The following is a 25331-nucleotide window of genomic DNA, read 5'->3' on the forward strand; positions in this document are numbered from 1 at the left end:
TGTTTATTTTCAAAAACTCTAATGATGAGAGTCCAAAAATCTGAAAAATATCAATCTATGCATTTTTTCTGTTTTAGATGAGGGAAATACATATGTTATGGATGTGACAAAACAGGGACAAGTTTAGGGGAAGCAATTCTGTGAATATATATGCAACCAACCAGAAGCCATATGTACTCAAAAAATGCAGAATGGCTAGCTCTTTGAAGAACTTTTTAATTTATTTTCATGTGCATTTATGACATTTTTTTAAAGGGGACATATTATGAAAATCTGACTTTTTCCATGTTTAAGTGCTATAATTGTGTCCCCAGTGCTTCTATCAACCTAGAAAATGTTAAAAAGATCAACCCAATAACTTAGTTTTGGTAAACCATTTTCTGCAAGCATGTGAAAAAATAGGTCATTGTAATTTGGCCCTTATTGTGATGTCAGAATAAGGTAATACCGCCCACTTCATCTTCACTATCCAACCACAGCACAACCATTTAGTATGGAGAGAAAGAGAGAGATAAAATATTTCACAGCACAATAGAGCTTCAATTGCAACAAACCACCATCATTGTGATCAGTGGTTGCACTTCATCCGCTCATTTGCATTTTAGATTACACACCCAAAACGGCACACTTTTGCTCAGACCTATTTTAAACTTAGTTTACATCTTAAAAAAAATCTCATAATATGTCCCCTTTAAATCAAAAATACTTTAAAATTTCTTACAAAATAAACACCATATATTTACATCTGAGATACACTATCATTATGGTTGAAAACATTTGGTTATGACTTTGTTTTCATAAGGTTAACATTTGCATGGAATTGCTCTATCAGTTCATACATTGCACCAGCTGTGGGTTGCACATCTGAGTTGCAGCCTGACTTGAGATCAAGGTTAATGGGGTGTGTATATTCATAATATTTGATGCAAAATATTTTTTTATATTATTATAAAATATTTGAGTTTTTTTCTAACAGATTAAATACATTTTCAGATTTTAAGTACAAATATATATTACCACATATTAACTTAACTTGATAAATAATGCTGCGAGATCACAGAACAGCCCAGCAGGCTATATACTACCCTGCTAGAAAAACAATAGAAACCATCACAGGATTTCTATTGCTTTTAATGGTACATATATTGGTTGTAATGAAGTGTTCTCTGTGGATGTCTACTCATGTGTGTGTGTGTGTGTGTGTGTGTGTGTGTGTGTGTGTGTGTGTGTGTGTGTGTGTGTGTGTGTGTGTGTGTTGGTTAATCGTTTTAAAGTTATTTTATTGGAACCATTCGAATTTTGGTGATGTTTTCTGTTGCTTTTCAGCAGAATAGTAATTAAATTGGCTAACGTTACACCTTCAATATTATTACCCATCACAAACAAATGCTCAGACGCTCTGCAGGACCAATGGACTCCCGGTACTTGGTGTTCATTTTTGTGATGCTTGGTCCGACGATTGACAGCAGGTTGTCAAATTTTTCCCGACTCATCCTAAAATAAGCCTTGAACCGACCATCATCTAAGCGAAGCTCCTGGACCAAGTGGTGGTACTCCCCGAAGTCTCATCTCTTTCTTAGTGTCTCATGTACCCACACAGATTTTTGTTTCCCTGTCTTCAGCCTATTTGTGCACCTCTCACCCTCAAACAAGACCAGAGCAAGTACCCTTTGCTTGTACATTTGTAGCAAACTTGTAGCAAACCAAATTTCTTACACGCTCGCACAATAGTTGATACAGTAGTTCCTAGCAACATAAAAAGCTACGCCGCGGTTGGTTTTTTTAAGTTTGCAAGCGTTTAAAGCGTGTTTGGTGTGATTAGCCCCTAACAGGTCTTTGAGGGTCAGAATTCTAGCTGATAGACAGGTGTTCAAATACTTATTTGCAGCTGTAACATTGTGATTTCTGGATTTTTTTAATAAGATTATGTCTCTCACAGTGGACATGCACTTACGATGACAATTTCAGACCCCTCCATGATTTCTAAGTGGGAGAACTTGCAAAATAGCAGGGTGTTCAAATACTTATTTGCCTCACTGTATATACATTTATTTTACACAGACCAGTATTCGTTTGACTTTAAGAACTTTCGGGGCATGTTTATTAGAGGGAAAAGTAATAGAATGGAATAAAATAATAACAGAGACTAAAGCTCACGACTATGAAAAAATCTGAGTTTAAGAGCTTTGTTTAATTTCAAAACTTAACAATGGCACGAATAAAGAAGTGTCTTTTGGATGTAAGGAGAAGAAATCCAGCCTGGTAAAGCTAATTTTTCTTTTATAAATCTGATTAAACTAAAGACTTTTCGGAGATATAAAGGATGTCAAACTACTCTATATGTACTCCAGATTAACATCAGAAATGCAGAAACAGCGTGTGTTATGTAAGCTTTAAGTAAATCAAAACAATAATAATTTAATAACCACCCCAAGATGCCAACCTTCTATCCACCCCCGAACACCCTGTCCCGCCGGTAAATCTCACTCCAAGCTGAACTCAAAAGTTGGCAGCTCTGGTCATTATCAGACTTCTCTCGTTGTCTTTTGCAGGGTATCTCTTCTTCTGTCGCTCAGGGTGCAGCCAGCTACAGACGCCATCTAGAAGCCTACTGTCTGGGAGTTTAAAAAGGAACTAACAAGTCTCTGCGCCGAAGATCAGATTTTTTTGCATGAGTGATTGGATGTGTGGCATGAGTGTGTGTGAAAACAGGCAAAACCATGTGTGACATGGCAAAAGCGTGAGAGTTGACAGCTCTGTCATCGGGATACATGCTCCCTCTAGAAGACATTATTAGAAAACATAACATCAGTTTTCACTGTTATGCTGACGACACCCTGCTTTACATTTCCTCAGAACCTGGTGAAACCAACCAGTTTTCTAGGCTAGTAGACTGCATCAATGACATTAGCAAGTGGATGGCAAATAACTTCCTTATGCTTATGTCCAATAAAACTTACTATTGCTTATTATTGAACTAATAGCTCCAAACAAAATATGTCAGATTACAACTTTTCCATAGACATTCCGTTGTCAAGAACCTAGGTGTGATTTTGATAGCAACCTATTGTTTCATAGTCATATTTTCAACACTTGTTGCACAGCATTCTTTCATCTTAGAAATATTTAATATTTTAAGGAATATTTGTTTTACGCACATTTATGACCTCAAGAATTTACTATTGTAACGTATTACTAGGGGATGTTATGCAAACCAAGTAAACAGGCTTCAAGTGAATCAAAACGCAGCTGCAAGAGTGCTTACTTGATTTAAAAAGTTTTGCATCTCTAAATTGGCTATTTTCAAAAACGTGTAAGCTCGCTAAAGACAAAAAAGAAGCAAAGTTGTCTATGAAAACAGGGAGTTTGTGTCAGGTGCAAGTTTGTATTAGCCAACTTATTTACCACCCTAAAGAAAAACATGACTTTGGCCTCTCTCTTACACCCGGCGCAATGCAGCGCAATGCGCGACGCAAGTGTCTTTTGCTAGTTTCCACCCTGCGCAATTATAATTTTCACGTTTAGCCCCACGTTGTTTAAATAGCAAATGCATTTGCGCGCCCTTTTTCACCCATGGGCATTCTGGTCTGAAAACGAGGTGTGTTCAGGCGCATTGTTGGCGCGTTGCTATTTTGAGGCAACTAAAATAGACTATGTCATTGACCAACAAAAACCTGCTTTAAAGTCTAAAGTCAATGGCGCAATATGTTTTTTTTTTGTTATTTAAAGAGCGCATTAGTAATATGCGACGACAACGCGGGTTTGCTTAACACATACATGAATGAGCAGCAGCACAACAAGCCTTTTAAATATGAAAGATTAAAGGATTGAATGTAAAAGATTAATTGAGTCTCTTGGACATAAATGAGGACTAATTATGAGACGTTAGAAGGCACAAAGAGCTGCTTCACCTGCAGCCTGGTAAGTAAATAAATGCTTTGCTTTAAACGTTTTTTTTTAAATGCTACCTCACGGATTTATTGTATATGATGACTCTGTACCTGTGGATATAGTGAGATGAGAAACATTTTAAGTAATGCTTAAAAAAAACTGACGCTGTCCAAGTGCTGAACCTTGAGGAGAGCCGTTTGTAAATTCTTTATCTCCTGTTTGTTACAAATAAAGTATTTTTACAGTACAAACCTTTTCTTACATACTTGTAAATTATTTTTTGATGATATTGGATAGCCATACATTTAAAGCAATTACAAGCCTGCTTTTTTTACTTCCATGACTAAAAGACGGGTTTTAAAGGTTTTAATGAAAACATAACAATTTCAATACTGTGGATCTTCTTCCTCTGCTTAGTTTTTCAGTTTACAAAGTCCGTCATCTAAATAGGGATTAGACATAGCGCCAGCGCAACTGGCTTTTAAAGGGGATGAAAGCTGAGACTCTCATTGGTTTATTGCACATTACGCCCAAAATACTCCCATTAATCATTAAAAAAATTGGACCAACCCTTTTCGACCATGCGCTCGGCGCACAAACCATTTTTCCCGTCGTTAAATTAGCAAAAGTGGATTCAGACACACCCATTTAGACGTTGCGCTGTGCGCTTTAGACAATGCGCTTAGATCGTTAAAATAGGGCCCTTAATGTTATATTCTTTCATTAGGGTTTATTCAAACTTGAACATATATCATATATAGGCAGAAATATTGTTTCTTGAAGCAGATTACTGTTATTTTCATCATTAGGCATTTTGACTCTATGAGACCCAAGCGGGTATAAATATAACTATGCCAGACTGCTTATAACAGTAAATGAAAAAGATCTGGTAGTATCAGCCATAGAAACATCCGGCAAATGTTTACCAAAATAGAAAAGACTGATGCATTGGTAAAGTCAAGATATTTAATTCTAAATTACTCTGTGGATGAATGTTTGTTGGGAATTGTGTCCATGTTGCATTGTTGTTGAGATCTTCAAGCATGATGATGTTTAAAGTCTCAAAGTCTGTAGTCCCATGTAGCAACTTGTAGGCAACCACCTTTTAAAGACACTTTAAAGCTTTAAAAAGTGGGGTATTACTGGTGTGCTTTATGTCATAGAATAAAACATGAAAATACATTAGGCTTATGTTAACCAAAGATCTCGAGTTTACGTAAAACCCCATTTAAAAAAAACAATTGACTTGGGGATGGTAAAACCAGAAGTGCTAAAAATGTTAACTCGCTTAAGGGCTTTGCCTACAAAAATACAAAATCCCTGCGGCCAGTGGCTGCTGGGGACTTCTTTTTAGAGGGCGCATGATGCAAATATTTTATATTTTGAATTTGCAACCCCCGGAAGTCACTTGCCGCCACTGTCTGGGCACTCATTTTAGTCCCTTCCCGCTCATCAACTGGAAATCAAACGAGTCACCTGTACCTGTAAACAAATGCAAACATGTCAAGAAGAGTACATTTTAAGATGTTTTTCCGTACATTCTAGGTCATGGAAATTCAGCTTTTTTTGTCAGTGAAAGTCATGAAATGTGAAATCTGGCGTAGGGTGGGAACCTGGAGTATTGCATTTACCATTTTTAAATATTGCTAATCACCTATAAAGCATTAAATATTGTAGCACCTCTGTATCTTAGTGAATTACTATCACTGTACAATCTAATCTATCAAGTACATTGCAAACTATTAATAATCCCTAGAATATCAAAATCATTTTAAGGTGGTAGGTCCTATTCCTACCTAGCCCCTAAGCTTTGGAATGTTCTGCCTAGTAATGTTCGAAGATCAGGCACATTTGATCAAAGTTTAAGTTTTAAGTCTAAACTAAAGACCCATCTCTTCAACAAAGCATTTACTAAAATTCAGCTCTTAAACATATTTAGGCCACAGTAGTTAGCTTGTCTGGAACCAAGCACACACACATCCATTTCTCATATGACTTCAACATTACATGTGAACGGCCTCTATGCTAATATAATCTTGTTTTGTTTCCTTGTCTTGTCGTCGCTGTCTTGTACACTTGGCTTACACCAAAAACCATGGTGACTTTGAGATTTATCAATATGGACGTTGGTTGTGTTTTTTTTGTTTTTTTTTTGCAACATGAACTTCAATGTTTAATTTGTGTGACTTTACCAAAGCATTTGATTTGTATCCATATGTATTTCTTAAGTTGCGAGCCGTTTCAGGGCAGAGCACGTGAGCGGAGCACCGCTCGTTGAACGCATAACGCCCTTTGATAATTTGCTAGTTCGAAAACTGTAAAAACGTCTAGCAATAAGTTATGGAATTCAAGCCTTATACATAAATGTAAAGTAAAAATCAAAGTTAAGATTGGACAGGAAGAAAACATTGACCACGTTTACATGCACACCAATAATGCGATTATTTCCAATAATGCGAGTAAGGTCTTAATCGCAGTAAGATGTTTACATGACCTCTTCACTCCGGTTTACATGCAGTTTTTATTTTCGGATTATTTCACACATAGCCCAATGCAGAGCACGAATGATGAACTCACATATATGGTCCGCTGTTTTAATTTACTTACGTTAAATGACAAACACGTTGTTATAGATGTATTTCATTATCCGGTGCTGTGATGAAGATATAAATATGACAGTGCCTGTAAAGGGCGTTCACATGATATAAAAATATCGTTTTAAAAATCGTTTTATATTAAAGATAATAGCAGAGTTCACACAACAACTATAACGATAGCGATTTTGGCACATGATGAACGATAAACCATTGACAGCCAATCAAATCTATTTGAACTTGAAGTGCACGTGCACTTAAAATGCAGTAGAAAGCTCATTCATTGCTGAGGTTATAACATAAAATTACCTGAGGTATCCAGAGCTGATGCAGTTGTTGCTGTGAAATTTTTCTACCAGACTGACTAGATAGATAGATAGATAGATCTTTATTGTCATTGTATTATACAACGAAATGTCAGTTTGGAGCAATACTCTTCAAATAGCAGCATGAAGTAAAATATACACATATATACCCAATCTCACACATGCACATGTTCTGAAAAATTAAACAGTAAACACAGCGATATTGCACAGAGTCAGATTGCACAGAGCACGCGAGGTAGGGGTGTTTGTGTTTTTATGTTGTGTGTGTGAATGAATGTGTGTATGATTTCTGTAGTATGTCCACAGCTCTGGAAAAAAAGCTGTTCCGAAGCCTATTAGTGCGTGTACTTAGAGTTCTTAGTCTACCTGAGGGAAGTGTGATGAACAGGGAGTGTCCAGGGTGTGAGGTGTCCTGCCTGATTTTTGTGGCCCGTATGAGAAGGCGGCTTGAGTATAATTCACCCAGGTTTGGTAAGGGGGAGCCGATGATCCTCTCAGCCGTCTTAACAACCCACTGCAGGCCCTTTCTTTCTGCTTCTGTGCAGCTGGAGTGCCACACAGTGCAGCAGTATGTCAGGGTGCTCTCAATTATGCAACGGTAGAAGCGTATCAGAAGTTCCTGAGGGAGCCCATTGCGTTTCAAGGTCCTCAAGAAGAACATCTTCTGCTGGGCTTTTTTAATGGTATGGGAGGTGTTCTGGCTCCAGGTTAAATCCTCTGCTATGTGCACTCCTAGGAACTTAAAGCCTGCCACCCTCTCCACCTCCTCCCCATTGATACACAGTCCATTGTGGATTAGTTTGTTTTTTCTGAAGTCAATTATTATCTCTTTTGTTTTCTTGGTATTAAGGTTGAGGTCGTTATTCCTGCACCAGGCTGACAGTGTCTGGACCTCTTCCCTGTAGGCTGTTTCGTCATTGTTTGATATGAGTCCCACTATGGTGGTGTCGTCTGCAAATTTAATGATTGTGTTAGAATTATGGGAGGGGATGCAGTCATGGGTGAAAAGCGAGTAGAGGGCTGGACTGAGGACACAGCCCTGGGGGACGCCAGTGTTGAGAGTAATACTGAGTAATACTACGCCAAAAGGTAAGATATTAACCTACTACATCCATTGTTTTGCGAAACACAGCGAGTTGAGGACATCTGCTGGTTTCCCGCTGTGTAAACAGCATACATTCAGTGACATGTAAACAATTGCAAAAAAGTTTTTATTACAAGAAATATCCGATATTAGGTAATGCCGCGCTCGTTGAGTGAATTAGCATGAAGTTATCATTATGATGTGGTCACTAATATATTTATCGTTATAATTATCGTTATGGCTCTTAAAGCTTTTATACACTGCTGTCGTGTTATTTGAGCTGTTTCTGAATGAAGGCAGACTGCTGACAGCGAGTCGTGTTGGCAGAGTTCATGTAAAACTTCCTAATGTCAAGTTTAAGTATAAATGCGATTAAAGCGTTTACATGGACTCATTCTGCGATTATAAACGGCGTATGCCACCTCTTTTAATGCTATTATACTTACTGCGATTATGAGCTTAATCGCATAATTTTTATCGAATTATTGCGTTTACATGAGGTAAAGTATAATCGCAGTATTGACAAAATCCCATTATAATCGCATTATTAGGGTGCATGTAAACGCGGTCATTGAAAGGGAGTGCGGAGAGACTGTAAAAGTTAGCAAATATTCATCCTGGAATCTGAAGCGGCACATTGCAAGAAAGCACAAGGATGTGCTACGAAAACATGGTAATAATGCATCAAAAGGTAAGCTAGTTACATACCATTTGATGATAAATAAATAAATACACATGAATAGGTAAGGTAAAATGCTTGTGTTGAATGGAGCCATAAATCCGATCATGATGACATGCGGACAAAATCATGGCCACGAATGATCTTTTATGCTACATTATGGACACTTCTTTTTCTTATTTAGTCTAAGGTATGGCCATAAATTTAGAATTCGTTCCCAATATTCAACAGTTTGTTCCTTGGAATTAATTATTATAATATTTCGTACTATTAAAATTATTATTATTTCAAATTATGAATTAGCTTAGTAAAACATGTGGATGTCGTGGAAACAAATTGTTAATTTGAATTATATCCAGAGCTCCGTATCAAACTGGATCTTAGCTAACAAACAACTGTATGTAAATACAGAAAAACACACTACAAAAGTTACTACATCATTTTAAAATATTATTTTTAAAAAACTTAACCAAACCATTAAGCAGACATAGAATTTAGATGTAGACAACAGTAAATAATAATAATGATAAATAAGTGTTCTTCTAAATATCAATAAGTTTCATTAATAATAAAGGGTTAGTCACTAATAATTGTGTACGTTTTTCGTATTTATACGCAGATTTGAACTTCTCATGAAAACCTTCCGCCTAATTCACAACAGGTTAGGGGTGGGCGATAAACCGGTATGATAGTAATTACCGGTTTTGTGTCATGCCATGATATGGATTTGGCAAAACCGTTGATACCGGTGTTACATATTTTAAATTCTATTTTTGCACTTATCAGGGTTCCCGCGGGGTGTTAAAAAAACTAACCTTCAGAAAGTTATATCTAAGGCCTTAAAACGCCCAGATCTTCATCCTAGGACTTAAATTTAACTTTCTGAATGTTTTTTTTAACTCTTTCCCCACCAGCATTTTTCATGATTTTCACAAAAGTTTTATGTCTTCCAGAAAATGCTCCTTTTTAAATATATAAACATACAATATATGAATTAAAAGAACAGACCCTCTGCTTTCAAACAAAAAAAAAATGTTTCATCCTACCTTCATGTGTTCTGTTTTTATCACCTCTCAAATATGTCTAGGTTTCATCAAAAACACAAAATTTTGAGCAAAAAGCTGAGATCATTCCATTTTTGTGAAGGACTTTTGATAGAGATCAGATTCAGCGCGATCTTTAAAACATACACGGACATACAGCTGTTTGCCCTAGGGCAATACTTCCGGGTTTTATAAGTTGCGGATAATTGCAGATTGACAAGATAACTCGTCAATGGCGGGGAAAGAGTTAAGACCCCTAGGAATTTACCCAAGTCTTAAAAGTCATACCTCCGTTCCCGAGTTGCGCTGTCCACAGAAACACAAAACGAAAAGCTCCGATCGCACTTCAATCCATTTTAATCATAATTTTTTTAAGAGGATGCACCTTATAGTGCACGCAAATCCTGCCAAAGGCTATTTCATGTGTTGTGATCTGTATACATCGAGTTTTGCGAGAAACAAGCTCGTGGCTTACCTAAGCATTACCAGGTTCTGAAACATAAGAGGACCCAGAAGCGAACAAAATCAACACTGCTTTATTGAAGATCAACTTAAACAGTCGGGCTGTCTAGTCCCAAGACACCAACAGTGCGTCAACAGTGTTATACATTTGAGTTTTTTTTTACCTCACTGCTTCAAAGGCGTTTAACGGTGTTACTCGCTTTTCACTCAGATCTGCTCTCTACTGCGCCCTGTCCAGATAACAGCAGCGATTGGAGGACGGAAAGCAAGAAATTACCGTAATAAACCATAATTGCCAAAAAGTGGAATTTATCTTCTTTTAGGAACCATTCCTTTTTTGATAGCCCAAATGGTCGAGGAGTTACGGTTAAATGAATAGCGCTTTCAGAGTCCTTTAGCGGATAACATAAGCAACATACCAATAACATTAAAAACAGCCTTTAATGGTAAATTTCGTTTTCTTAATGCAGATTTATTAATTAGAGAGGCTATTAAATAAATACATAGTGCATATTTACGCATAAAAATGTATGAGTGGAGTGTTTTTGGCACTGTGAATCTGCTGGTTAATTAAATTAAATGCAATAAATACATTTATCAATATAACTAACTTGTATTAATAAACTGCATTTATTAATGCGTTCAGGGATTAATAATAATTTAAAGTTAGATGGCATCTCCCATCAGATATTAATATTAACAACAAAAAGAACATCTTGTTCTTTGTATATTTATAAATCAAACAGACACAAGATATACACAGCACACATTTTTAAAGTTGTTAGATGTAGCATAAAACATTGTAATAAGGCACATAGCCTACCAGCAAATGACCATACTAATTTCCATACTTTCATACTTCCCATATTAGTGACAATATGCATAAGAAGATGAGTCCACCCATCCACACAATGGCACTTTTAAAGGAAAAATGTCTATGTCCAGTCCCTCACTTATTAGTAACATAAGGTTAAAAATACAAATTTTGCCAGTAATTTAACAAAGGTTAACTACAGTGTGACTCCAAAATGTTTTCTCTCATATGGCAACATACTGTAATACCGTTATACCGGCTGAAGAGTGGAAAATACCTTGATATGAGTTTTTGCTCATACCGCCCACCCCTACAACAGGTGCGTACACACATGACTTTGTACTTTTACTTGTTCTTACGTTAGTGAATTTGGAGTGTTCTTTATTGAGCGGCTACATGCACAAGGTTGGTTATTTGCATAAAACATGCCCAAACCAGCTCCATAAAAGGGTTTTTGCATTCGGCAGATGCTTTCAAATAGAGATTAAAAGAGTGAGGTTTTGTGCATCTTTTTTCTGATTAGAAAAAATAAGCAGGCTATAAAAATATATAATATAATAATAATAATAAAGATTATGTTTAATAATATATAATACAGAAAATATTATAATATAAAATATAATCATGTAAATTTTATCAACATTATCATACACATTATAATTATAGTCTAGTATTTGATTATAGTGTACGTGATTATTGCGTATGAGTGGTTTTAGGTTTTCTTGAATATTTGCGTATATTTAGAAGACATTTTAAAACTAACGTTTTTGTTGAATCACGATTTGTTCATGAAAACATTCGTACGCACATCTCACGCAGACCCAGTTCCAGTTGCTGCGATGCTTGTTCCACCACAGGTCCACTTGCGTCCCATGAGTGTTGTGTCACGCGATACAGAGACGTTTGATTAAAAAACATTTAAGTTTAGTGTGACTAAAAAAAAGTCTCCATAATAAATCCACCAGTTTTACACATGCACTTGCGAACGTCCCTAAGCACTTTCCCACTTGGGGAATCCCCATTTTGAAGTGCGTTTAACTTTGTGAAGTGGAAGAGGGAAGTGTATATGGACAGACCCTAGGACGCAGTTTTGTGGTCTGCACAGCACCGCATGAAATCGAACACACCTGCGATATTTGCCCTAAACCTGTAAGGCACACCCCCAACACACACACTATTTTAGCAAAAACTATGAAATTGGTATACCCACACTACAATGTTTGCTGCTAAACTATTCGACTTATAGACACTCTGCAAGAAGACACCTTGGACTTTATTTTCCAAATTTAACAATAAGGACAAGTTTAAAAGAAAGAGATACATGTTTGAATATAGTGGAACTGAAATATTATGTACAAAACTCATAAAAATATATGATATCATTGTAGTGGGGTTTATATACTACTCATCTTAATAAATTACATTGTGTAAAACAAATATTAACCACAGCCCAGTTACCTCCAATGTACTTGTCATCAGGGGAAACACAGCCACTCAGAATTTATTGCTGGAAGTCAATGTTTAGACAGCAAAAAAATCTGCAAGCGTCTTTTATCTAAGAAAAAGGAGTACTGCACATGAATGTTTTTCTAGTGTCATACGGAATACATTTGGAGGGTTAAATCTGCATGAAAATCCCCTCAGTTTTTCTTTGCATTGAGTCATATCCCTGAACTTTTGCTTTTTATATTATCTGTTATATATTAGCTGGGGTCATTTTCTTCTTTTGATGTACAATATAATGTACAATCTTGCCCCCAAGTTCTTATCTTCTGTCTATTCATCTCAATTTAATAGATTTAGAATGAAAGTCTAATATAAACATGTATTTCAAAAGCGTGGGCAAAACTTTCTTCATGAATATTTCAACATGTAATGAACTTATATCAATATAAATGTGTTACATTACGTTGAATGACAATCAGGTTGAGTCATGCTGATGAATAAAATATTTTTCCTCTTGCCAAAGAAAATGCTAAGAAAATAATAAAACAAATCAAATAAAATGAGAAATGCGGTTGAAGTGCGAATGGCCGAGTTTGGCACATCCGCAGTACAGATGTTTCATTTTACCTCTCCTGGCCATCAGAGGGCAGCCCAGAGTCGTGTTCATGTACAGGACATGCATAAAATCAGGATAGAAGAACTAGAAGATAAATGTGCTACTGCATTACAATCAACGTACAGAAGAGAGTAGAAGCAAACAAAGAACAACAGTAAAATAATGGAGGAAGAAATGTGTCTATGCTCACTGTTTTTGAAAGAAGAGAATCAGAAAAAAAGAAGGACAGGCAATGGTGTGTGCGACCAATAAATGAGAAAAGGCCAGCGGATGGGGAATTTAGCACTTTGGTGCAAGACATGCAAAGTATTGACCCAGAGAAACATTATCAATATTTCCGAATGTCTGCGTTAAGGTTTGATGATTTGTTACGTCGCACCCCATCTTCAGCACAAACCAACACATCATGCTCCAGTTGGTGGGGCGGAAAGGTTAACAGTATAGCCACAAGCTACAGATTGGGCAGCCAGAAACTGATCCCTAAGGTTTGCAAAGCTATTTAAAATTGTCTGCAGCCCGAGTATGTTGCTGTACCATCACTAGTTTAACATCACACAGGACTTCTGGCAAATTTGGAACTTTCCTCTGTGCGTTGGTACCATAGATGGAAAGCACATTCAAATTAGGGCCTATCCAAATGCTATTAGTGATTTCTTTAATTACAAGGGCACATATTTAATTGTATTGATGGCTGCATTGTGATGCACATTATCGTTTCACAATGGTGGACATTGGTGCATATGGTTGTGAAAGTGATGGTGGCATCTTTAAAGAGAGCAAGTTTGGCTCGAAGATCCTTGACGGAACCCTGGGCCTGCCAACGCCAGCTATCTTGCCGGGCACAAACATTGTAAGCGCCATTACCTTGTTTGAGATGCAGCTCTTCCAGTACACACGAACCAGATGCGACCATATCCTGGTAAGTTTTAAACATTCATGCATTTACAAAAATATAAACATAGTAACGTGTATGAACTTGAAGTTGTCTTCAAACCACAGTTATAAATTTTACTTTTTGATTGTCCACAGGTAAAAACCTCACCCTGGAACAAGAAGTGTACAACTACCGTCATTCCCATTCCAGAAGAATAATTGAAAATGCTTTTGGCATATTGGCATCACGGTGGAGGATCTTTAGTTGACCCATTGATTGCAGCACCATGAACACTGTACACATTGTGAAGGCTTGCGTGGCTTTGCACAATTTCTTGGCACACACAGACAACGACAATCGATGCTACAACAGATACATTCCTTTGAGCTATGCAGACAGTACAAATGCAACAGTTTTGGGAGAGTGGAGACGAATTGTGGACAGTGACAACAACCTTCTGGAGGATGCGCAACACAAGCCGCCCTTCTGACCAGAAACAATCTGCCAATGTTCTTTCAGACACCACAAGTGACTGTACCATGGCTAGGTCAAGTAGTAGTAAGAGGACTGCTGAGCCCTCAATGACATTAAAAACTATGTGACATTGTTAATAAACAAAAAAAAAACTGTTCACATCAAATGCTTATTGACAATATGTATGTAAATGTTTGGTAATTGACTTTTTTACATATCATAATTTGTTCTATGTAAATACATCTTTCTCTGCCCTTTTACAAGGTTACATCCTGTAATAAATCTTTAACAAAAGCATTGCTTTAAGTATTTTTTCTTTGATTAGTTAAAAAAAATAAATAAATGGAGAGTACAAGTAATGTGTTTTGCAACATGCAAATGTATATGTAGGCAGGCTACAAAAATAAAAATTGCAGACTGAAACCACAGCTTACCGTTGTGCAAATGCTACACACATTTTTTGTACATGTACCTACATAAATTTAATAAAAATAAAAGCATTGTAAAAAGCATTAAAATAAAATATCAAATACCTTAGTTTCAAGTGTATCAAATAAAATACTGTATTTTTGTATTTTAAAATGCAACAAAAAAAACTTTTACAAGGGAGCATGAAATTTCTTCGGGCCCAGCTGACATTTCAGGGGTTTCTATACGTATCACTTATTTTTATGGGCGCTTCCCACTGAAAACCATTCCCACACGTCAGTCAGCGGGAGACGCTAGAACTTAAACATCACATCACACGACAGCTTTAATTTCAAAACTCAACAATGGCATGAATGAAGAAGTGTGTTTTTGGATGTAAGGAGAAGCCAGCCAGCCTTATGAAAACAATGGATATAGTCACACGGGACCATAATACGGTTGTCAAACCCATATTTGAGTCCTTAAGACAGTTCCGTTCACACGCAGTTCGGTTATTTATGGGTTTGACAACCGTATTCTATAACCGATCTCACACCCGTAAATGTTTGGGTTAGACAACCGTATTTACAAAAAAGCTGTTAGGTGTGAACGGAATCGCACTTGACAATCAGTTGTATGTGACGTCACGTGACGTTTAGCAGCATTGAGTAGTAGTGGACAGTGATCAAAATGGCGGAGAGGGGTGTTATGTGGTCAGAGGCTGAGGTAAAACTTTTATTAAGTATATGGGGGGAGTAGGGTATCCAAATCAATTTTTGTGGTACTAAAAGAAATCAGAGAGTTCTCGAAATTATTTCTGAGAGGATGAGGGCAGCGGGAGTTGTCCGAAGAGCTGTTCAATGTCGAGTAAAACTAAGCGCGTTAAAACTGGAGTTCAAGAAAGTTGTTGATAACAACAGGTGATCGGGAAAAGGAAAGAAAACTTTCAAATATTTTTCTGAAGTTGATTGTGTACTTGGGGATAACCTGGCTTTTCGCCCCGAATATACATTCGATTTGACTGAGGCAGGATTGTCCGAGGACGTCTCGTCCAGTGACAATGAAGGTAAGTTAAACCACAAAACAATTCTGTATGAAAACAACTGATGTAGTTTAATATCTGCATGACTTATCATTATATGAAGATAAGAGAAAGGTATTTGTTTCCATTACGAAAATTTAGGGGTGTCCTCGACTAAGCATTTACATATTCGAATCAGAATTGTAGAATCTTTCCATAGTCGACCGATGGTCGAATCATATCTATGTTTGTCTGCATTGGTTGGGAGGGGGTCAGACCAGGTACAAATGGGTAACTTTAATTTTCTTTCACAAGCAGCACACACAAACAACTTTCTGATAAAGTGACCAACACTGTCTTTCAAGTGATGACCAAAGACAAAACTGACGATGCATTTATATATTTTTTAAGGTTAAATGTATGGCAACATTTGTTTAATTCTACAGAACATCACACAAAAAACATTTTGAAAACTAAACCTAAAAAAAAAAACAAAGGTGATCCTGCTTTGGAAACCTCGGCTACAATTCAGTGTTTTTATTTAATTTGGAGATTTAGCCCGTCAAAGCCGTCATGACAAAAAAACGACAAATGAGAAATGACAAATAATTTGTGATTGTTTCTGTAAATGATAAAAAGTAAGCTTCATATACAGTACAATTCATTAAACATTAATTTATAACAAGAAAAACACTGAAATTAATGATTTTATAGACACTACGCGTTATTATTTAGTACAGAAATACCTGCTTGCTTGCTTTGACTTCGATCCTCTCTGTATTCACTTTAGATACAGAAAGGCTGGATGATTCTTATATTATTTATTTCAGGAATCTCTTTGCTATCATTTTAAAGTGAACAGCGACCATAATATTAAATCACAAGAAAGACAAACGTGTCAGGCATAAATATAGGTTCGGTGCAGATATTTTCCGTTTCATCACCGAAATTTAAAGGTGCAATTTGTAAGATATTTGCAGTAAAATATCCAAAAACCACTAGGCCAGTGTTATATATTTTGTCCAGCTGATTACTATCAATATCTGTAATGTTTTCAACTACTTGTAAATCATGAGAAAATTTCCATTCAAAACATTGACACGGGGCAGTGCAGTCTCCTGTCAGTGACGTTAATATCCATGTGACCCTTTGTCACCGCCTTTACTGACGTAAACCACATGACAACAGTGGTCGAGTTCGAAAAAATAAAATGGCGGCCAAGGAAGCGACTGGAGCACAAATTTAGTGTAAATAAACGTATATTTTCACTTTTTACACATTTTAATTGCATTTCTAGCGAGAAATTAGTATTGTAGTTTTCAAATATGTGATTAGTTATCACAAAGGCGCTCTCTGTTCATATTTCAAACACGCTGCCTTTGAAGTGCGTCGGAAAGCCTTTCTCTGAGCTGCCTTCAGGCCTCCGAGTCCGAAGTCATGTCCTCATGAGGCAGCGAGGCCACAAGTCCTCACAGCCTTGAGGTTTCGGACGCAGCCAGTGTCGTGGACAAATGCGGAACTATGCGATAGCGGCTGTCGGGCTACGCGCTTGCTTATGGATAACTCTTTACGGTCTGCCGCTGGTTGTGTCAGCTCCTGTTCGCGTACGGGCCAACCAAACGACCCAAGAAGAGTTTGGAACAAAACGAGAGAGGATCAATTTGTTGTTGCATTATCTGGATGGAGAAGAGCTTCACGACAGCATTTAACGACCGAGATTCTGATCCTGCTTGAGTTTTACGCGATGGGTGAGTTGTTTTGATTCGTAACCCTTCAATAAACGTATGCTACTATACTGATCACAACATTAGTGTGTCCATTGTAATCAGCGCATCTTCCCGCGGACGATATGCACATCAAAGGTATTGTACAGCAATATAAATGGTCATTTTAAGACACTTCACAATAAGATTTGTACTGTCAGTACATTATGTGAAAAATCATTGTAGATTGTAAGTTGAAAACTTAATTCTGTGCTGTGTTAACCATCGAATTTGGACTAATATAATATCTATGACTGAAAATTTCGTTTTGAACATCACATATAAACTTACATAATGAAATAAACGATGTCATCAAACGCAACATTTACAGTATAAGACTTGATTACCTTATCCATCAACGTGATTTCTCGTTCGCGTCTGATTCATAGCCATCAGTGGTTGAGTTAAAGACTACAAATCCCATAATTCCACGCTGCTTCATAGCGTCAGTAAACAACATAATTGTTGTTGTTTGATCTGGTGCTATCTATCGGCGCAAATAATACAAACTGCATCTTTAAAGTAACGGCTTATACTTGTTTTGTAGTTTCACTTTTGACAAGTCAATAATCACTCTGCTTTAAATAAATTTTAAAACTTATACCCGTCGAAAAACATCCGTTTTTTAATGTTTAGTTTGATGAACTCCTAAATATGAGACGCAAAACACCTAGCCCGTTCGGCTAAATTGCATGCGGAAGCACGCAATAGCGCAACATCGATAGGTACAACGAAAAGCAATCCAAAATGTACAGACTTTAATTAGATTCAGAATTTACGTTTGTAATAAATACTTTTTTTTTACTAAAATAAGGTCAGAAGTAACAAAGTGCAGAACAAATATGTGCAAAATGCATGAAGTGCACGAAAACAAAACACAAGCCAAAGAGATAAATCAGATAACCCAGAGTGATTTATAAATAAAATAAAATAAAGAAATTATTAAAAGAACTAAAGTATTGCCAGAATTGCCAGCTTTGTCTTTTAAATGTAGAAACAAAGAGGCAATGGTTTATTAACATAGGAACCTCTTATGGACGTGTAGCGGTCACAGGGGTTGCTGGATTTATTAACGCATTTTAAAAATATGTATTGAAAGCTGATACTTCACATATTATTTGCAGCATTATAATAATATGCTGTATATTAATATTTTGGTTGAAAGCGGTTATATGTGAAATCAGATAATGTGTTTACCCATATACGGACAAAATTGAATGATCCTTATTTCATAACACCTCTGCGACGATTCGACTGTGAGATTGGTAGTCGAATCAGGCTTCTCCTATCGATGCATCGAATCTTCGACCATTCGGGGTCACCCCTATGAAAATTAAAAAAATTTTGTGGTAAAAGTGTAGTAATCGTGGTTTTTCGGTTTTACTTCAGTAACCATTTTCAAACCATGGTTATTTCGTGGTAACTATTATTTTATTACACGTTTTTTTTAACTGTAGTAAAAACATTGTTAATTTTCGTTAGGGTTTGTAGGTTTAAAACATAAAAATCACCATTGCAATTCCGTATTTCTCTCTGTTGATAGAGTCAATGGCTCAGGATTATTGCAGCTCTTCAAATGCTTCACTTGAGGAAGACTCTGGTATGGATGACGTAACAACTTTTCAAAAGCACCTTCTGTTAAAGTATATCATTTTATACATGTAAAGGCACAGCAATGTTATTTCTATTCGTGAATTTATGGTTAAAACAACCAAAAATATCTGCCAATGGGGTGAGAAAGTTTTACTTGAATTAAGTGTTTAAGAAAAAAGAAATCTTTTCACAATTTTTTTCTCACCCCATTGGCAGATAATTTTGCTTGTTTCAAGGACAATTTCACTTAAATTGTATATTATTTGTCTTAAAACTAGACTAATTTACTTAGGTCGTTTTGCTTATCAAGAAAAAAATTCTTAATTTAAGAATTTTTAGATATTTCTATTGAAAACAAGACAAAAATACTAAGTAAGAAAGTCATTTTTTGCAGTGTAGAAAGTATTCGTTGAAATGATTATAAAACTATTTCACTTGGTAATTTCTACATTATTTTACTATAGTAAACTTTATTATAAAAGACTGCTTACATACTATATTACTGTGCAAACTATATGGAAACACCAAATGTAGCACATAGAAAGTATTAATTGTAATGAATGTTAGTTCTACATTATTTCACCATGGTAAAATTTATTATGAAAGACTGCTTACTTATACGTGCTATGTTTTTACTTATTAGGTTTTAAGGAAAATGCAACAGGTTCCAGGGCCTCTTACCTGCATGATTCATCATCCTGGTTTTGCACTAATTGTCTAAATCCCTACACACCGAACATTTATTGTACAGACTATAAGCCTTTGAGACGCAGAACTAGAGTAAGTTTTATTACATTTTAAACCAATAACACTAAAGTATCATTATAGTAACAAAGTACCCAAAAGAACAAAAGATGTAACTTTAAAGAAAATATAGTACTCAGTCAAAAGTTTTTTTATTTATTACAAATATATATTTAAATGTTAAACAATATACAAATAAACATACTTTAGTAACCATATTGTGCTCTACTTTCAAAAATTGTTCAATTCACTTCTTACAGCTATCTATTCTATACAGATAAATGGCATATCAAAGCTTTGTCAGCTGGTGCTATTTAAGACGACACTATAGGGTTATCATCCTGTCGTGTGTTGTTCTCCAGATAGGCTTGGAGCTTCCTGATCTGACTGGTCAGTATGTTGGCTTCAGACGACCCCTGATCTGAAGATGGCATGCAATCCTCCTTTGAAGGTCTCTCAAACTGTGATGCCAGGTCCATTGGAATCAGGGTTTCCTTCAGCTTATCTTCAAATACCTCATCAAACACAAGCCTGATCACATCATCCACATAACTGTAGAAATATTGCAGTCAATAAATCTTTTTTGATCATTTATTTCCCTGCTTCATACATTACATTTTTATTTATGATTATATTTGAAATAAAAACATTACTGCTTACAGTATGTCACTTGTGTGTTTTGGGAACATAGCCTTGTACTTTCCCTCTCCTGCTTTTGTTTACGGCTTGGTGACATTGTAATGGATGGCTGCAAGGTACGACCTGTAAAAATATAAACAAGCAATACATTTATTGTAAAAGTAAATACTACTTTATTTAACACAGTTACTAAAAAAATACTTAAATACCTGCACAGCATTCCAATAAATGGGAAAATCTAATTTTTTGCTGCAAATCTGAAATCTCAGGCTACGGACGGCAAAGGCATCCACTGATGATGGTGATGGAAACATTGTGAAACGATGCTACTGCCTGGGTTCCTATGATTATGGAGAGAAAAAAAACTTTGTCATCATCAGTTATACATTTAAGACTGGTAGTGGTATCACTAGCTAAATACATCATATGTGTTACATACCTTTGCTCCTCATATGCCAGTCTGACTCCTTATACTGTGTTTAATGATGTTGCATGTTTGGCATTGTACATCACGTCCACTGCTGCCTACAGTGTAAAAGGATGTGTCCAGCTGCGAATCTAGGATATAGGCAAATAAAACAAACATGTATTTAGTCAAAAAGACATATTATAACAATAGGGTACAACGACTATAAATCGTTAGACTATTCATTAAAACGTTCACGTATTACATATTACATGCCCCAACATTGGCAACACACATTACGTGTTTACTTCGTTTCAAAATCTAAGAAAGCTTCAAGTAAATACAACAGTAAAATACATATAACGTTAAACAAATCATCTGTACTTAGAGTTTCTTGAGTTTGGTCATGAGAACAAACTTTACTGGTAACAGTTTAGCTGGTAACTTAGCAAGTTTGTAAACACGTCTAAATCAACATCGATAAAAAAAACGATAGTCTGCATAATTCAACATACACGTGGGTAAATATGGTACGTTGTTTATGAAATACAGTATTACAACACAAAACAATTAGCTTGCAAGCTTAGCTCTACATGCACATGTTAAGCTCCAGTTATCGGTAACGTAACTTACAGTAAAAGGCAAATAATAAACATGAATACTTACAGCCTGTGATCCAGAAGTGCACAGTAATCCAACTTTCAGGAGGAGACGTCGCGTAAATCCAGCTTCGGTTCATGAAGCAGTCATTGTGAAAACTCTGTGAACTTACAAACAACTTCTGACTGGATTTTGCCGGAACCGTATTAAACATGATGTCCTCTGTGGACGTCCATAAAGTGCTATTTTGCCCTCGCATCTAAAGAGACAGCATCTACTCGAATGCTGGTTGTGATAGAAAGGTCTAGTGGAGTCCATGCCTAGATGTGTCACGGCTGTTTTGGTGGCAAAAGGGGGACATACACAACATTAAGCAGATGGTCATAATGTTATGGCTGATCAGTGTATGTTAATTGCTAACTTGTTTAATTTCGAACAGATTAGCCAAAGGTTCTATGACTTGTTTTATTCCTATCTTTTTTATTTTATGAAGCAGTTATCCAGGTAGTTTATATGACTATTTAGCACTTGTTCTGATATCTTTGACCAACTTTAAATAAATGTTAATCTATAATTGAATCTTAAAATTGAAAAAGTGCACAAATTTACTTTCATTTAAAAAAAGAAATTGACCTGCTAACCTAAAAATATCTTGTAAGTGCATCTCTAATATTGTGTGCCTCATCTTCATTGTGATTTCGTTTCAATGTTCTTGCGAGATCCTCTTCAAAGGGGACAACTTCTCCTGGCTGTTCACAAAAATTATGGAGCAGTACACAGGTTAAGACTACCCTGCATATTCCTTTAACCCCCTGGGGTCCAAAAACGCTGCGCCGTGTTTTGACATGTTTTTTCCTTATCATGGCAGAACTATGAGTCATAGAGAAACAGAGTTGTGCCAACGGAAGTCCAGAAGCTCGGCCGTCACGTGATTCACGGAGACTTCAGTTAGTTCCTAGAAGCCCATAGTGAGCCATTGAAATACATTGAGTTTGAGGCAAAGAACTGTGATTTTTCTTAATTTATAGTCAAGAAACGCATTTTTTTTTTTTACAATATTTATATATCACATCAAAATGTGAATGTAGTATTGTTATGTAAATATAAACAATGTTTTTGACAAATTAAATCCACCAATATAGGAACATTTGTATGGTCATCTGCTGGTATGTGGCTTGTTAACATGTTTTAGCTGTCTTTAGCCACTTTAAAATGCATCACACTGTACTAATGTAAGTTTATAATGTTATGCTTGTTTATAATGTACAAAGTGAATGTGCTGTGAATGTAACTCATACTGGTTTAATTTATAAATATACAAAGCACAACATTAAAAAAGACTTACAAAGCACTTTGTTTAATTTATTATAAATTATAATAATATTTCTGGCTTAGTGTAGTTTTCTTTTTGTTGTTAATATAAACATCTGATAGGAAATAACATCATCATCACTTTAAATGATTACTAATCTCTTAACTATGTAAGTATACATTTGACAAGTTATTAATAAATACATTTATTTTATTTTATTTATTAACCAGCAAAACCACAGTGTTAAAAACACTCCACCCATACCTTGATGCATAAATATGCACTTTATACCACCATTACTTTATTTAGCCTCTCTAATTACACACTATTTACAATAATGGATGAATCTGCATTAAGAAAACGAAATTTACCAATACAAGGCTGTTCGTGGTTTGTTGTGTGTTGCTAAAGTTATCCACAGCTTGTCCTAGCCTGACCCGTTTTCTACTAACACCCCCTAAATGTACTAATTAAATGAGAAATAATGCACTACAAACACACTGACGCATAAAGTCATTCGATTCACATGTATTGCTAACATACAATCTTATTTGTCAAGCGTATTAAGTCTTAAAACTTGTATTAAGTTCAACACATTCAATCTTTCTAATGCAACTCTATGGAGCTGACTGTGACTTCTGGGAACTCTGGAGAGACTCCGTGGTCCGCCATTGCTGTAAAAAAAAAACGTTCCATTGGAGTGAACGGACTTGACGTAACTCTATCCTTCTATGGCTCTGGGCAGAACCAACTTAAAATACTCCATCATTAATAATCATACACTTACGTGTTTGACATCATTTGAAACGGTAAAGGGTCTTCTTTAATATGTGTTTATTCACAATAACAACAGATCTTTGTGTTTTTGTCAAATAAAGAAAATAAACAGGATATGCATCCAGACATTTCTGTCTCCGCCAGCTGTCTCTCAAAACATGTTACAAAAATCAATTGAAACTCCGCGAATACTCGTCACACAAGCATGACACACATATCCAAAGAAAGCCTGAAATGTCTACTTTTAAACAAGCTAAATATAATCGAAAACAAATAATGCCTGTTTATGTAATCTACATTGAAGTAAAGAGAGTACCGTTTTTCCTGGCTGACTTCATTATCTTTAATTTGGTCACGCCCACAGCTGTTGACATGGTAATGAAGACACGAGCTGTTCAAACCATAAGCAAAGCGTAAAGTTTATCAGATTTAAAGACTTTTTACCGCATGTTTGGATTATAAACTTTATTCACACACGTGAGGAATATCTTCATTTATGTCTGGACATTGAGGAAGAGAAGCATTTATCTTTAACGTTACCTTAGAACAACAATGGAGGACGTACTGGAGCTGGATTAGAAGTATGTAACGTTAACAGTTAATTGATACCATTTATTTTTGCTATCATGTAACTTAATATGCTCATGGCTTGTGCAGTTCAGCCTACATACAGTGCAACCTCAGCAGACTGCACGCTTCGGATTGAAAAACTTTCGCATTGTTTACAAACGGACGCGATCTCATGTAATGGCGGATTTCACTGTTGCATGCTGTAACAGTGTTAAACACAGTTATTCACTTATATCCTTCTTATATATATACACTTATAACTTTCAGTAAGCCTGAACTGCTGTATCTTTTAAGTGTGTGCTGTAATATGATTCCATGTTTACATGCTTATTTACAAACAAATCCGCGTGACCTCCCATAATGGCGGATATCTTTTACATGTTTTACAGCGTTAGACACAGTTATTCACTTTCGTATCCTCAATGGCAACTTTGAGTAATGCTGCACTGCGGGATTTGCTGTAAAATGATTCCATATTGTTTACATGCAAGGCAATTCCATACATTGCGCTTTACACGGGACACCGTTTTTATGAGCGCCGCGTTACACGGAGACGCGAGCTCACGCACATGGACGCGCCATATGCAATGTGTTTTTAAAGTTCATACGCGCTTACAGAAACGCGTTTAAAACAGAAGCTAGACGATAAGGGGATGGGCATCTGAAAACAGTCATCTGAAAACAGCTTTTTATATAACTAATCGCTGCAGATGTTTATCTGAGATTTAGTTTATGTACAAGATAGTTTATCTGAATGTAGTATCAGTGACATTTACCCATCAGTTATATATGTAAGGGTATTTCTGTGGACAACTTATGCTAACAGCTGTTTATAACTCTCTTAGAGGTCTGCATTTCTCTCATCAGTACAAAACTATGAAGTGGAAAAACACTTTTTGGACATACAGTCATATGGTAACATGAGTCACATGAAGTTAACAGCTCTGTTGTGTATCAGTTTCTTAGTTTATACAAAGTTTTTGAATAGGGTATGTTTCCAAATAAACTGAAAATGTCCTACTGACCCTCATTTCTATTTTGATTATATTGTTAACTTAATAAACCTCAAACAAACATGTATACATTTATCCTCACATTCTTTACTGTAGTTCACTCTCAGATTCCTGCCTAAAGGCTCATTATGCAGCTCATTATGCAAGCCTTTGTTTGCTAGCTGTCAATCAATCCTTCTCGC

General features: G+C 36.1%; 1 long non-coding RNA gene across 1 annotated transcript; it reads right to left on the reverse strand.

Moving 5' to 3' along the window:
* Nucleotides 1-19922: 19922 nt before the first annotated feature.
* Nucleotides 19923-21746, reverse strand: LOC129453701 (uncharacterized). The gene is made up of 5 exons (XR_012367770.1): nucleotides 21544-21746; nucleotides 20911-21029; nucleotides 20681-20812; nucleotides 20493-20594; nucleotides 19923-20384 (listed from the first exon to the last, which is right to left on the reverse strand). It is a non-coding gene; the product is annotated as an uncharacterized lncRNA (long non-coding RNA).
* Between the last annotated feature and the right edge of the window lie 3585 nt (nucleotides 21747-25331).

The sequence above is a fragment of the Misgurnus anguillicaudatus genome, chromosome 24 (assembly GCF_027580225.2).
Source record: "Misgurnus anguillicaudatus chromosome 24, ASM2758022v2, whole genome shotgun sequence".
Lineage (NCBI taxonomy): Eukaryota > Metazoa > Chordata > Actinopteri > Cypriniformes > Cobitidae > Misgurnus > Misgurnus anguillicaudatus.